Source organism: Pantherophis guttatus, chromosome 1 (assembly GCF_059756535.1).
Source record: "Pantherophis guttatus breed Tessera chromosome 1, ASM5975653v1, whole genome shotgun sequence".
In the NCBI taxonomy this organism is placed as follows: domain Eukaryota; kingdom Metazoa; phylum Chordata; class Lepidosauria; order Squamata; family Colubridae; genus Pantherophis; species Pantherophis guttatus.
The window spans coordinates 218,842,123-218,858,456 of record NC_142063.1 but is presented as its reverse complement, the minus strand read 5'-3'; the positions used below and the strand labels follow the sequence as shown (position 1 = coordinate 218,858,456).

The 16,334-nt window shown below is 38.2% G+C and overlaps 2 long non-coding RNA genes across 4 annotated transcripts in view; one reads left to right on the top strand and one right to left on the bottom strand.

Moving 5' to 3' along the window:
* Positions 1-16,334, top strand: part of LOC132711119 (uncharacterized) — a 58,740-nt gene that overhangs the window by 18,998 nt on the left and 23,408 nt on the right. The gene's annotated exons all lie outside the window — the stretch shown is intronic.
* The window catches only part of LOC117676940 (uncharacterized), a 28,749-nt gene continuing 24,635 nt past the window's right edge, over positions 12,221-16,334 (bottom strand). Inside the window, exon 3 of the long non-coding RNA XR_004594577.3 lies at positions 12,221-16,136. This is a non-coding gene — a long non-coding RNA (uncharacterized LOC117676940). The remainder of the gene's footprint in view (positions 16,137-16,334) is intronic.

The following is a 16,334-nucleotide window of genomic DNA, read 5'->3' as shown; positions in this document are numbered from 1 at the left end:
TAAAATGTTTTATAGATGGCATATGCCTCCGGAAAAATTGGCAAAAATGTTTAAAGACAAATCAGCTAAATGTTGGAAATGCCATCAAATACCAAGATCTTATTATCATATGTGGTGGACATGCCCAGAAGCTAGGGACTATTGGAGCAGAATTAAGACATGGTTAGAAGAAATGATCCAACAATACATTGATTTAAAACCTGAGCTGTTCCTATTGGGTATACTACCAGAGAAAATTAGTAAAAAAAATATATACTTGATTATATATATAAAATAACTGCAGCGAGGACAGTATTTGTGCAAAGATGGAAAGCAGAGAAAATCCCTTTGGAAGGGGAAGTAATTAAAAAAATCTTAGATTGTGCAGAAATGAACAGATTAATTTTGATGATTAGAGAGGATATGGACCAGGGGTGAAATGCTCCCAGTTCGGACCGGATCGCCCGATCTGGTAGCGATGGCAGCAGGTGGTTCGGAGAATCGGTAGCAAAAATCCCTGTGCCCACATCCCCCACCCATGGCCAGCTGAGCCGCACGATCATCAGAGGCTTTTTTTTTTCTTTTAAAAGCATTTTTTCTACAACCTCTTCCGATGAAAAAATGCTTTTAAAAGTAAAAAAAAAAAAAGCCTCTGATGATCGCGGGGCTCAGCTGGGATCATCAGAGGCTTTTCAAAGCATTTTTTTCTGCAACCTCTTGGCCGAAGAGGTGGTAAAAAAAATGCTTTGAAAAGTCTCTGACGATCCCAGCTGAGTTCCTGATCGGCAGACAGGCTTTTCAAAGCATTAGAAAAAATGCTTTGAAAAGTTTTTTTTAAAAAAAGTTGGCCACGCCCATCCAGTCTCATTACCCCCCCCACCAATCCATGCCCACAGAACCAGTAGTAACAGATTTTACATTTCACCCCTGATATGGACTATTATAAGAAATGGGGGAAATTTTATGATTGGTTAAAAAAGAGATATAGATAAAGATTGTGATAATTAAACAAAGAGAATGTTATATTAAATGTACTGTAATTTGGAGGAAATATTGCAACAGAGAAATGGAAATTATCAAGGAGAAATGAAGATAGAAGGAGTAATAAAAAGAAGTCATGGAAGAAACACTGAGAAAACACACAGAAGGATTGATGTATTATGTGTTTGTTTGTTTGTTTGTTTTAAAAAAAACTTTTATATAAAAAAATTCTTGGACTTTGCAAAGCAGACTGTATAACAAAGAATACGGACACTTAAACCATTAAAGGAATTTTTTTTCAGATGCATGCCAAGTTTTACATCCTCTCAACGTGGAGATAGAAATACTGTATCAGAGAGAAGAAAACACTATCTATTTCTCAGTGAGACCAGGACCAGATGGACTATAACCCAAGGTTCTGAAGGAACTGGAAGACATGATCTCAGAACCACTGAATTCTTTCAAAGATCCTGGAGCACTGGGGAACTGCCAGAGGACTGGAAAAGAGCTGATGTAGTTCCCATCTTCAAAAAAGGGAAAAAAATAGACCCAGGAAACTACAGATCTATCAGCCTGACCTCAATACCAGGGAATATTCTGGAAAAGATAATCAAGCAACGAATTAGCGAACACCTAGAAGCAAAGTAATAATCAAAAGCCAATATGGGTTTGTCAAAAACAGATCATGTCAGATTAATTTTATTGCATTATTTGACAAAGTGACAAAACTAGTGGACCAGAGGAATGCTGTAGATATAATTTACTTGGACTTCAGTAAGGCATTTGACAAAGTAGACCATAACCTACTACTTGATAAAATAAAAAAGGTGGGTTAGACAGAATCACCACGAGATGGATTCATAATTGGCTGACCAAATGCACTCAACATGTAGTCCTCAATGGAACTGCATCTACATGGAGGGAGGTATTGCAGTGAGGTACTCCAGGGCTCTGTTTTAGGCCCAGTACTCTTCAACATATTCAGCAATGATTTGGATGATGGGGAACTCATCAAATTTGCAGACAACACCAAGCTAGCAGGAATAGGCAACACTCCAGAAGATAGGCTTAAAATACAGAAGGATCTTGAGAGACTTGAACATTGGGCACTATCTAACAAAATTAAATTCAATGGTGAAAAAAGTAAGGTTCTACATTTAGGCAAGAAAAACAAAATGCACAGGTACAGTATATGTGGTACCTTGCTCAATAGTGGTGACTGTGAGAGGAATCTTGGAGTCCTAGTGGACAATCACTTAAATATGAGCTAGCAGTGTGCAGCAGCTGCCAAAAAAGCCAACACAGTTCTAGGCTGGATAAACAGAGGAATAGAATCAAGATCACGTGAAGTGTTAATACCACTTTATAATGCCTTGGTAAGGCCACACTTGGAATATTGCATCCAATTTTGGTCGCCATGATATAAAAAAGATGTTGAGATTCTAGAAAGAGTTCAGAAAAGAGCAACAAAGATGATTAGGGGACTCGAGGATAAAACATATAAAGAATGTTATAACATGCTGGAACTGGATATGTCTAGTCTTATGAAAAGAAGGACTAGGGGTGACATGATAGCAGTGTTCCAATATCTCAGGGGTTGCCACAAAGAAGAGGGAGTCAAGCTATTCTCCAAAGCACCTGAGGGTAGAACAAGAAGCAATGGGTGGGAACTAATCAAGGAGAGAAGCAACTTAGAGCTAAGAAGAAATTTCCTGACAGTTAGAACAATTAATCAGTGGAACAACTTGCCTGCAGAAGTTGTGAATGCTCCAACACTGGAAATTTTTAAGAAGATGTTGGATAACCATTTGTCTAAAGTGGTGTAGGGTTTCCTGCCTAAGCAGCGGTTTGGACTAAAAGACCTCCAAGGTCCCTTCCAACTCTACTTCATTCTACTTATGAAACATTTACTTACTTGTAAGGTCTGACCCCCACGAAATGAGCAGGTTTAAATCTGTATAAATTTGAGTGGAGTGAATTTATATTTCTAAAATAGTTCAGCCAAAATGTTAAAAGTATGTAAGCATATCCTTGGCAGCCTGCTCAGATATTCATTGTTCTGTAGATAGCAGATTTTGTTATGAATCACATTCAGCATTTGTGTTGATTGTCAGAAGCTGCAGCAGCAAATGAAAGGCAGGACTTCTGCCCAGTGAATTCTTTCCCATGTAATTTTACAGCAGCTGAGAGAAAAAGCAAGCCTTACACAGAAAGGAAACCAGCACATAAAGTTTGGGGCTGCTTGGTTTCTTCTTTCAAAAAAAGGTGATTCGTTCCATTAAATCAGAAGTGGGGAATTATGGCCCCTTTATGACTTGTGGACTTCAACTCCCAGAATTCCTGAGCCACCCATGGGAATTCTGGGAGTTGAAGTCCACAAGTCATAAAAGGGCCATAGTTTCCCCACCCCTGCATTAAATGCCCCTTGGGAAATTTGGATTGTGCTCATAGATCAAATAGTCACCATAGCAGAGGAATATGGAGGAATTTTTCAAACTCAAATTTAGCAGCAATTTTGTTTCTTTATGCATCATATGTGACTTGCTTGCTACGTTTCGGTCACACCTTCCACTGTTTGCCTTCTATGGTTGCCTCAGTGGAAGGAAGCCACACAGAATTGGCAGGAACAGCTTTGTTTCAGTCATTTTTGTTCGGTGATTTCTAAACCCTTTGATCTGATGAATGACTACCCTCACTTGTAGAGGTAGTCCTTGATTTACAAGCACAACTATGCCCAAAATTTCCATTGCTAAGCAAGACCATTGTTAAGCGAGTTTTGCCTACAACTTTTCTTGCCACTGTTGTTAAGTGAATCATTGCAGCTGTTAAATTAGCAATGTGGTTGTTAAGTGAATCTGGCTTGCCCATTGACTGTGCTTGTCAGAGGATAGCAAAAGGTGATCACATGACCCTGGGACACTGCAACTATCAGAAATACATGCCAGTTACCCAGTGTCCAAATTTTGATCACATGACCATGGAGATGCTGCAACGGTCATGAGTGTGAAAAATGGTCATAAAGTAGTTTTTTTCAGTTCTGTGGTAACTCTGAACAGTCACTAAATAAATGGCTAAACAACTACCTGTATGGGAAAACATTAGAACTTGTCAAAAGTGTTTTTGCCAAATTGTCCTAGGTTAATTTCAGTATACCTGCTTTTCCACTCGTAAAATCCTTAATCCAGCTCCAGTATATTTACTGATTATACTTTATTTTTACTGAACAATTTCACCTTGATTCATAATAACTTTAGTGATAACTTTAGAAGGATTCTGGTAGTAAGGAATGGGGGAGGAGGAGGAGGAAGAGGAGGATTTGGCCTTCTCATTGTGATTTCATGATTTAATGAAAAAGTCAGACTAAGACATTTTGCTCCCAAGGCAATAAAATGTGTGTCCAATCCTATTATTCCCCTGAACCAGCAATTGAGGTTGCTTAATAATAATGCTGTGCATAACAGTTCTTGCAATGAATTTATGTTGAAGTAATATGTGCATTATAAAATAGTCATAATATCGGAGATCTGGTGTGCCACTTGTTTGGAAATATGAAATCACTTGTCCTGGATTCATAGAAAGAGAAGAAAATAATTAGAAAATCATAACAGATTAGAATAATGTTTATAGGGTTTAGAAAAAAGCAGTCATTTCTCCTTGGATCATACTCTCAGAGTTAGTTAGGCCATGTTTAAATGTCACTGTATCAATTCTGCATTTCCTAACCTAGTGTCCTCTTGAAAAAAATTTCTCAGGCAGAGAAGAAGGTCTAAATCGATCTTTATCAGCTTAGGCTGCCCTGTAGCAGTACTGGACTCCACAGCCAATGAATAGCAGAGTATGGGATGATAATTGATGGTCATCACGCAACAAAACAGCCAGTGGCATATTTAATATCGTAAGATTTAGGAGGAGCAGGAGCAGGAGGAACAGGAGCAGTAGGAGAAAAGGGAAGGGGAAGGAGAAAGCGGGAAGGAGAAAGGAGAAGAAGCACTTGCTCAGTGTTGGCAATTTCTTGGTTAAATCCATTCAATTTTCTTGGAACAAGTATGGAAGTGGTTTGCAATTATATCCATTCTAGGCTACAGTTGGGTTATTTGTCCTTAATCTCAGTCTGTTGATTAACACATTCATATATTTTCCAAAGAGGATAATAATAGTGACTTGCAAAAGTATTTTTTAAATGTACTGATTTTTCAATTATTTTATCGTATTCTTCTATGAGGTCAACGCCATTCCCCTGTAGAAGTTTTGTATATAATTACATGGATTGTGTGTATATGTTTACTTCCCTTCTGTCATGTTACCATATGTTAAATAATAATAATAATTGCCATAAATGCATGCTGTACATCAGCAGTAAGACAGATTTTATTACAGAATTTCACTTAGAATAAGCAGTAGCTTTATGAGAATGAGAACAAACTAGCTCGCCCAGCAGCCCTTCCTTTCCCTCCTTTAGTAAATTGCTGCAGAGATTTATCAGAAGGTGCTGGCAGAAATAACAGAGTGATATGTACCTTGCACTTTATAGTGTAATTATATTATTAAACATCATTCAAATAATTGAATGCTATGTGCTAAACCATGTGATTATATTGTGAAACTCAGTAGTTAAAAATAAGCATAATTATCTTGAGAATTTCAATTTTGCAACAATTCCTCTTCATTTTTGCTTTATTCGATAAACACACAAATAGACACATGAAAATACTGCAATGTATTTTCCTGAAGTCAATCAATTTGTTTAATAGCTGACATCTACACAAACAGTTGGACTCTATCATGCATTATCCTGAAAGGAGATTGAAATCGCCATCAATCATTTATCCTACATTCTCCTGTTACATGAAGTTCTGTGCTACCTGTCCCATTCAAAAGAGTATGGATGTATTTAGCTGATTCTTGTGCTTCTGAATATACAGACCTTCTTCATCTCGTTATTTGTGACCATCAAAAATCCTTGTATCTGTAGTTAGTTTTTATTCTAGCTTTTTATTAGAATTAGGGCTGGTTCTGAAAGGTTAATGATTCATGGACTTGCATATGAATAAGGGATGGGTTATGGGAAGAAGAGATTTTTTTAAAAAAATTAAGTCCTTAAACATTTACTTAAAACTTCTTTCATAAGGATTGAAGTAAGGGTCTGGGGGTTAAATCATATGACATACTTGAGGGGCTGTCACAAAGAAGAGGGTATTGACTTATTCTCTAGGGGACTAGAGGGCAGGACAAGAAGTAATGAGTGAAAGCTTGTCAAAGAGAGATCCAACCTAGAAGTAAGGAGAAATTTTCTGACACTGAGAGCAGTTATCAATGTAATAGCTTGCCTCCAGGGTTGTGGGTGCTCCATCATTGGAGATTTTCAAGAATAGACTAGACAACAATTTGACTATGATGATATAAGTCTCCTGCCTTGAGCATGGGGTTGGACTGGAAGACCATCTAGATCCTTCCAGCCCTATGATTCTATAAACTCACCTGGTGGTTTTAGACTTGTCAATCCAAAGATTACTAATAGCTGAAAAGCAGTTAGCAAGGAATTTCAGAAAATGTTTAGAAAAGGAAGGAGGAGAACCCACTGTCCTTTTGAAGATACCAATTATGGTTTGAGCAAGATCTTCATCTCCCAGAGTTCTAAACCCACCAGAGACTATCTGGTGAGTAGTTGGTGACCACCTTTAAAGCGCTCTATGGCTTAGGACCGGAGTATATACGAGACTGCCTTCTGCTACCAACAGCCTCCCACCGCCCAATATGCTCCCACAGAGAGGGGCTCCTCAGGGTGCCGTCAGCTAAACAATGTTGACTGGCGACACCCAGGGGGAGAGCCTTCTCTGCAGGGGCACCAGCCCTCTGGAATGAGCTCCCCCTAGAGCTTCATCTTAGCCCTGACCTATGTACCTTTCGCCGCGCCCTGAAGACCCTTCTGTTCCAGCAAGCCAGATTGGCCTAATACGAATTTTATAAGGGGTGTATGTATGTTTTAATTTTTGAGCCAAATTTTATATATTTGATTTTAATTGGTTTTAAATTTTGTAAACCTATGTGTTTTAATATGGCTGAACACAGCCCTGAGTCCTTCGGGAGAAGGGCGGTATAGAAGTCTAATTATAAATATAAATAAATAAATAAAGAGACCACTGTCTTGCAGTCTCCTCTCAAGGAGCAACTGTCTGGAGCATTTGTGGGTAATCTCAAGTTTTCTCCTAGTTTGGAGAGAAATTATGAAGAGCTACTCAGCACCTCTTTATTCCACTACAGTTGTCATCTCCTAAAAGCTATACCATTTCTTCATCATCAATTCACCATTTCTTCACCAGAAGTGTGTGTTTTTTTTTTAACTTTCTTCACTGGCAGACATTAAAGCACTCATATTTTTGTGTGAAAATAAAAAGGATGCTCTGCATGTGGCACAAATGGAGGGTCTATTTTTATCCCATACCATCACATTCATTTAAAATGAATTACCTTCTTTCTTTCTATTAGGAAAACAGTTGGTAAGAAGACATTTCAAAACAATATATGACACCAGTGGAAATGCATAAAAGTAATATTTGCAATTAAGAACTCTTAAGACATTTGTGTTTACATCACTTCATGCATCAGGAATGGGCAACTCATTGGATGAAGGTATCAAGCAATTTTCCCAACAGTTGTTTGTTCCCTTAGAAATCAGGCTGTAAATTTTAAGTAGAAAACAGCTATTTTCTTTGTTAGGATTCAAGTATGGTGCATCGAAAAGGAGGATGAGGTACTTCTTTGTAAGCTATGTCTCTGATTGTGTCTAAACGTTTGAAATAATTCAAATAATTTATTAATATTATTTATTAATAATATTAATAAATAATAATAATAATAATTTATAATAATTATAAATTGTTGCCACTCCTTAAGTGAGTTAGCATGAGTTTCTTCAGCAGCCCCATCCAGCCCTTCTCAAACCTTGCTAATCTTCAACTCTATTTTACCCATTCAGTCTTTTTTCTGAGTATTAAGATTAAGGGGAGAAAGATCAAGCATAAGAATCAATATTGGAATGGGGAATGGAATTAGAATGGGGAGTGGAGTGGGGTAGGGTAGGGTAGGGTAGAGTAGGGTAGGGTAGGGTAGGGTAGGGTAGAGTAGAGTAGAGTAGAGTAGAGTAGAGTAGAGTAGAGTAGAGTAGAGTAGAGTAGAGTAGAGTAGAGTAGAGTAGCCACTCTACTTGTATATTGGTTCCTTGTTCAGATTTAATGTTTGATGTTTTTGTATTTTTGTTTTTATGATCTTGTAAGCCATCCAGTGTCACTTGACAGTGAGATGGGCCACATATAAATTTAATAAATTAATAAATATACCAATGCAAAGTAAAACTTTTGTTTTAAATGTGATACTTAACTGTTTCAATATACATCAATAGGATCAATAGGAAATTCCTCAAGGTTATCTCACTAAGACTTTGAAGACTTGATGAGATGAATTAATTTTTTTGTGATAAAGAGATACATAGCTATTTTGTTCTGAGATCATCCAATAATTCTGCAGAAATTTTGTTTTGTTCACAGTGCTTTGTGTTCCCAATAATACATACTGTATGAGAGCTGATTATATAAAAACAAATGCTTAATACAGAGATGTTGTCTGCTGGTTTTTTTGATGCAGTTAATTTGCTGTGCAATCTAGGAACCTCGTGAGATCTCCAGGCCATGATATCAAAGTCAAGGAAAACATCAGAACATTTCCTTTTGTTCAGTATAGTTTTGCGGAGCTGGAATGGACTGAAAAAAACAACCACTCTGTTCAGTGCAATTATACTAAAACAAGAGAAGCCCTTTAAAATCAAACATATATAAGAAGCTCACCAGGACTACTCTCCATTATAAAGAAGGAAATGATTCAAATTCAAGCAGAACTTTGTTTAATTAAAGCTAAACTAAAACAAACTTCCTCCAATATTAGCCAATTTCCAATTTCTTCCAATATTAGCCAAGCAGATTGCAGCTCATCCTGCCAGTAAAGGCTTTTATTTTAAAAATGCAGGAAATGCTTTATTTTAAAATGTCCAAACTTTTAGAAAGGTTTAAATGAATAGGGGATTCAGTGCTGAACTATAATGGACTACTTCCTTTTATCCTGCCCCAGGACCAGGATTTCCATTGAAAATAAAAACAGAGTCATGTATTTCAGGAAGACAGTGGGCTGAATTTGGTGCAGGTAGCTTATGTCTGCGAATTTTGCAACCTTCATTAGCACGCTACAAGTGTAACATCAGGGCAATGTACATCCATGTTCGCAGCTGCCAAAATACTTATGACATTTCATTAAAGTGGTGAAATCCACTTGAATCTCTTCTTTTAAATAACCATTTTTTTGAATGGGCCAAGTCTTTAGTGTCAACTCTGAAGCCATTTTGGAGCATCTTCAGGGCTGCCACAGTAGGGCTGGCTAGAGCTGTGGGAATGGGAGAGGGGAGATAGAGATAGCTGGGGACTTGTAGCCAAAATAAAATTCTTTCTCCTGGGAATCAAGGACGTGGCTCCGCTGTGAGCCGGTAGTAAAGATAAATAGAACCCACCCCTGGTGCACACATGCCTCTTGTTCTGACCCAGCCTTAACAGAAGCAAGAAACAGACTCCTTGTCACAAAAAACCCCCTCTTTATTTACCACTTGTTAATTAATTGCATTCACCCACCAAAAAGTCCAGGCAATAGTCCTTCAAAGAGTTAACGGCAGCAACAGAACTTATCATTTCCTTGCGATAGTTGCAAGGCCATGAGCTCCCAGCCGAAAGGCTGCAAATTAAGTTCTGGCAAACAGTCTCTGTGGCACGAAACATGATGAGCAAAATCTTCAGAAATATGAACTGTTGTCTCCTATGACAACCACTCCCCTTTCCTTCTATTTATTCCGAAGCCAGGGAGGGGCCATTCAGCGTCCATGTGTGCTTTGCTTCCCAAGTCGACTCTTTGTCCTCCATTGTTCCCCTCTCCTAACAGCTCTGCACATACGTGCGTCTGGAACAGGCCCCAGCTGTTCTTCCTCCTCACTCATATCAACCTCCAAAGGCAGCTGCCTCTCCGGTGGCTGAGAAATGTCAGACGGCCCTAGCTCTATCTTTGCATCTGACCCAGAGCATCCATCAGAGCCTTCCCCAGACTCCAGAACTGCCCCAAATTCCTCCCCAACCTCCTCATTGTCTGATTCTGCCTCCAGCTCCACTGGTAACTGGCTGGCCACAACACTTCTTGCACAAAGTGAGCTTTATGTGCTCACCCGCTACTTGCTGTTCACCCAGTTCCCAATGGCCTATGGACTGGTATTCATCCATAGCCCGGGGGAATTGGGGACCTCTGACCTATAGGATATGACTTCTGAAGAAAGGAAAAACAAAATTTTCCATACATTTAAGTATAAACTGTGCACTGAAATAGTTGACAGAGCAAAGCAATAAGCTGCAAGGTGTAGGTGGGTGTGGGAGGGGGAAAAAAAATCAAACTTAATGAAGTAACCATCAACAACAAATACACTAAGGGAACCAGAGCCATGTTCCAAGAATGGTTTTCCTTGTTGAAAATTATGACTTCAGGTATCCTAATAATTTATTAATTTTCATCAGTTATTTATAGCTAGTGTTATTTTCATCAGTGACAAGTGATACCTTTCCAGGGTATTTAGTTAAAGGCCCTTAATTATTTCAGAGTTAATGATACTATCTTATTCCTGGATTCTCAGATAAATATTAGAAGGAACACATACACACAGTGAGTGTCATTCTATCTAAAATCAAAATGCTGTATGGTGTTTTATAAAAAGTATTGTCTTCTCTTTAAAATGGCTGACCGTAGACTAAATAAATTCAGAATTAACAACATTAAGTTTTTATACTTTATGTGTTCTAGTTAGTTATTCTCTTCTCAAGTAACTTTATCCCCCCACAAAATATTTCTGAATGTGTAAAAAGCTAATTAGTAACAAACTACTTAGTGTAAAGTGTTATTGATGTTTTTTGTTTCACTTTGGAAATGAACTTAGGTATTGAAAAGCTGGTGCTAATCAGTAGAACAAACATTCACCAAGATTCAGTAAACTATGGAATAGGGATCTAGACCACAAAGGTTAAAAAAAAAGAAAAACAACTCAGTTGTGTTAATTATATTGAATTGATCCACAAAGTGATATGTAGCACATTTCAAGTGTCTACAAAATTATAATCAAAACAGAAAATATATTTACTCAAAGATGATGTCTCTCTGCATTATAAACTATACTTTTAGCTAAAGGAATAATGAGTTCTCTAGTCCTCATGTAGAAGTGGTCCTTTTCCAGTAAATTTTGTGCAAGGTTTTGAAAATAACAAAATGACCTAGTTCTGTAATGGTGAACCCATGAAATGCATGCCAGAGCTGGTACCCAGAGCCCTCTCTGTGGGCACATGCACCATCGCCCCAGCTCAGCCAGCTGGTTGTCAGGTTTCTGAGGGCCATGCATGCCGGACAGCTGGTTGTTGGGTTTCTGGCGCTCTGGCGTGAGTGCCTTCCAGTTTGGGCACTCTGTGCCTAAAAGGTTCGCCATCACTGACCTAGTTGATCATTTGGCTTCTCATTTAGTTTCATATAACAAGATGCACTACTGGTGGTTTTGAGGAAATCTCTCTCATTTCTCTTTCGTTACCTTGCTGTTGGTATGTTTCTTGCCCATCCCCCATCTGATTTTATACTATTTGTTTTTTTCACTGAATATTCCCTACTTATTCTTTTTATGGGCACCTTTATGTTTTTTGTGCTTTGTGCTTTATGTTTTTTGTGCTTTGATGCTAACCTATGTTGGGTTAACCATAGCTATGTTGGTTACATTAATGAATGGGGTACAGGTGTGGTGGAATCTCCAGCTAGAGTGTAAAAGGAGTTGTAAAGAGACTAGCTAGCTTATAGTCCTTGAGTAGCAGGAAGTGATGAAGGCCTGACTTTCCCTGGAGTCCCTGAAACTCTTATTTGGCTGTCCCCAAGACAATGCAATCAGTTTGGCAAGATTCTTGTAAATAGGTGAGCAACAATAAAGAAGCAACTCCAATCAGCTCAGAATTCTTTACTCTTGACAATAGGGGATAGAAAACATCTACATTTTTGAAAGTTAAAAACATCAAACTATGTTTTCTTTCTTTCTTTCTTTCTTTCTTTCTTTCTTTCTTTCTTTCTTTCTTTCTCTTTCCTTCCATTTTTCTTTCTTTCTTTCATTTCTTTCTTTCTCTCTCCCACCCCCTCTCTTTCTTCTTTCTTTCCCTTTCTTCCTTCCCTCTCCCCCCTTACCTGCAATACCAAGTTGAACTATTTCTATATGTTTTCTCTCTCCATATGTCTTTGCTCCTACTTTTAGCTAGTTAGCCATTTGTTCCATTGGTTGGAACTTGATATCTTAACCATAGATCTGGTAATATAACACCCATTATTGCTTCTTTGATTACTTTTGTTACAAGCATGCACAGCTATTAGCATCTTGGATTGGTGTTAGTTTATTGAAGTATTGACTTCCCTTATTTCATGCTACAATTACATTCCTTCAAAACCTTGCATAAAGCAAATTCACAAAATTAGATGCTGAACCAGTGGAAGAAAGGAGGTTGTGTGGCATGGTGTTAAAATTTGTAAACCCAAATACCCAAATTTATGCTCTCATAAATGGTTAGAGCCTTTTGCTGAAACACTATATTATTCCAACATGTTTTCCGCATCTAGTATTTTTCCCCAGCTTTTCTGCAGCTGGAATTCTAATGTGGCTATTATGGCAGGCAAAGTGATAGAATACATCACAGCACTACGCATTTTATCATCATTCGTTGTTTTGCAGCAGAGAGTAGATTGTCCAGTTAAAGGGCATCCTGGATCTTGGGATCCTTCACTAGCTCCAGTGCAATGTAATATGTCAGCTTTGTTTCTAGAATTGGAGAGGTTCCTTTTCCATTTCCTTTTGGACAAGATGTTTGACCCCATAGAAAGGCTAGCAGTTATTGCAGATACAAAAATAAGTGCAACTAGAGCAGCTGCATGACACGATGGGAGAACACATGACCGACAACAGAAAGAGGTTTTGGAAAGAAATGGGATAGAAACTGGTGCTGAGTTGCAGGGGAGAGGAATGAAGAGAGAAATCAGCATTTAGCTGTTGGTATGAAGGAAGAGTCCCTTAAAAGTCCCTTAAGGAGACTTTTAAAAGTCTCCTTAAATCTTTACAGCATTTATGTGATAGTTATGCAGAGTGTGCTTTAGTTTGGGAAGATTCCTGTCTACAGGCAGAGAGCAATACAATTCTACTTTGAGCAATTCATTGTATCGTTTTTGGTTTTCCGTGCCTGACAAGAAGAAGTCTTGACATATTTCTAGACCTTTGGCACCAATTGACTATGCTGCAAGGGTGAAATGCTCCAGGTTTGGCCAAACTGGTAGCGATGGCAGCCGGTGATTCAGAGAACCGGTAGCGATGGCGGCCGGTAGTTCGGAGAACTGATAGTGATGGTGGCGTGAGGCTCCACCCACCCATCCGTTCGTTGTTACTTCCTGGTTTTAACCAGGACGTAACCTGTTTTTTACCCTCTGTGCATGCACAGACAGATTTGCGCATGCACAGAGGGTCCAAGTGCATGTGTGCACTTCCAAACTGGTTGGGAAGTTAAGTAGATGTCACTCATGCTATACTGGCAGAAATCATATAAGAGTGGTTTTTTTTCCTTCAGAAGGCAAATCCTTGAACCAAAATTATCAATTGCATAATAGCAAATCAGTATAAAGTTACTTTGCACAAGAAAGGGTGGGAAACCTACATAGAACTTTTCCAAGCATTCTGTGCTGAAGATTTTTGCTTTTAATAAAAAATGTAATTATGGAAGAAGTGAAACTTCTGCCCCAAAATAATATTTTGGAAATATTTTAAGACTTTGTCTTAAAAATTGGGACCATCCATGTTTTTTGCATAAATGCTGTATAAGCATTGTTTAATTGGATACTTCATTGTAACTAGAGACTGAGGTTGTTTACTAGATAGATAATATTTCTTATGTATAACAAAGATTGAAAAACTGGATATGTACACTCTTCTAAAATTCTATTGGAATCATTTGAATTATCTGTGAAACAGTTTGTCCTGAGACAAGGGGCATGTGTTATATGTTTTCATGTAACTTTAGAATGCTATCACATGTTAAAATCCTCTGTTGTCATAAAAGTAGCTTTTCTGCTAAAATGATTTTTCCGGTGAGACTTGTTTATCAGGACAACCTGGTCTACCCAAATATGGGACGGAGCATACTGTTTCCGCTTTCACCTTTCAGCCCCAATCCAGGAGCCTTTGCAGGCAGTCGATTCTGCGACAAACTACTTTTGTGTTAAATTTAAATTTACCGACAAAGAAATAAAGGGAGACTAGAATAGCTATTTCAAGCAGTTTAGCTCTCATCAGCTAGCCATACCCTTGTGGGATTAAAACCCAGGCCGCTTGCATATTAGGCAGCTGTTGTAACCTCTAGACCATGGGCTCCCCAATTCTGATAAACTTCATTATGTGTGTATTATCATATAATTGGGAAAATAAAAGTGACAAGTGACTAGATTCAACAGAACCATTTTCCACACTTTTTTTTTAGCTCTGCTAATAATCTTCCAAAAAGACAAGGATTACTTTCAGCACATCTTGAGAGTTAAAACATAGAATTTAAGGGTTTTGTGTGTGTGTATAGATGCAAAATGTATATTAGCATAGATACTGTGTATTGGACATTGACTTTGGCTAGCAGATGTCTTCGTTACAAAAGTTCACTAGGCAAAATATTTGTGAGCTGACACTCCATGCTTGGAGTGTATTTCTTGTTTACAGGCTTAGTAATTACTAGTGGTGCTGCTATTTATGTTTGTCTTTCAGGAAAAGCAGTGCAAGAACCTTTGCTTTAAATTATGTATCTTAACACAAGTTAAAAAATGGAATATCACCCAGGATGAAACCCTCCAACCCACCCTCCCCAAAAGAAAGCAATTTGGAGCAGAGAATTTATAGTTGAATCTGTAGCTGGAAGATAAGAGGATGATTTACCAGCTGTAAAGATTTTCAGGAAGGGGTGAAAGCATCATGACTCTAAAGAGCACGCCAATTTTAACTACAATTGTTGGCTTTTGGTAAATTACACTGAATGATACTTTCAAGGTTCTCAGTATTCCATGTGAATTCTATTTTTTAGGCCAAGCATCTTCTACCCAAAAGCAAAAACTCTGTGTCAGATATTGATAAACATGATAAGATTTTATCATTTTGTGCTAATCCCATGTGCTACAGTTTATTACTTTAATAAGCGTTGATAGATATACAGTATGTAAAATTCCCTCCATCATTCTGACATGATGAGAAAAATTTGCACCAGTGATGATGAAGACTCAGAGCTCAATTATTTTTCTTCAGTGGTGATAAACTTGCACAATTAGCAGTTAATCATAATTGTGTGGATATTCCCTTAAGCAGCCCCTTGCTGTAAGTGGATATAGATTTAATTCTTTCAAAGCAGAAGGAAGGAATGGGCAATGCTAAAATCCAGATCCATCAGTCTTGATTACTGGTATTGCCAATTGGGGTTAAAGGTAGCTGTAGCTCTTTAGGGCAACTTCTATTTTATTTTGTAACCTATTCTTTCTGCTTTCCCGCAGATATAAGAAATCTTTTAAAGAGAAATAACTAAGTTGTCTTTTTTTCTAACAATGAGAAGTGGCTTTTACTCATTAAATTTGTAACTCATTCAGAATCCCAGAAGGGCTCCTGCATTAAAGCTTTGGCAATATTCATATTTATTTAAATCTCAGCTCTGAGAATCTGTAAGGACCTACTTCAATGATCTTCCCAAGAAAGTAAAACTCTTGAAACAATTTACATTTCAAAAGGAACTTTTACTGAGAGATAGTGATTGCAGAGAAGTCAGGAGGAATCTGAAATTCAGACACAAAGCGCTAGGTTATTTTTCCCTTTCACCCCGCAACCGGATACCCCATGTCCATCATCAACCAATAATGTGCTGCAAAGATGTTTAGGAAATCTTCGAGGATAGATGGTGAGAAGAGTTGTCCTCAGGACACTGCAACCTTGGATACTCTGCCCAGACCAATCAAGAAGGAGTTGATGCAGATGGTGAGATCTCTCCCTCCCTTAAGCTCCCAAGCAGTTACAGCTACAGCAAAAGTGAAAGCATGCAAATTATGAGGTCCGTGATGCCTCCCTCACCACTCTTGTCAGAATGGCAGGGTTCTGATAAGGACTTGACAAAGTCCTACTTTCATTGCAGACCTCATCGGGGATTATAAACAGTAATCAGAAACTGAATTATCCTGAGTTTGTCACAGACACACACACACACACACACACACAC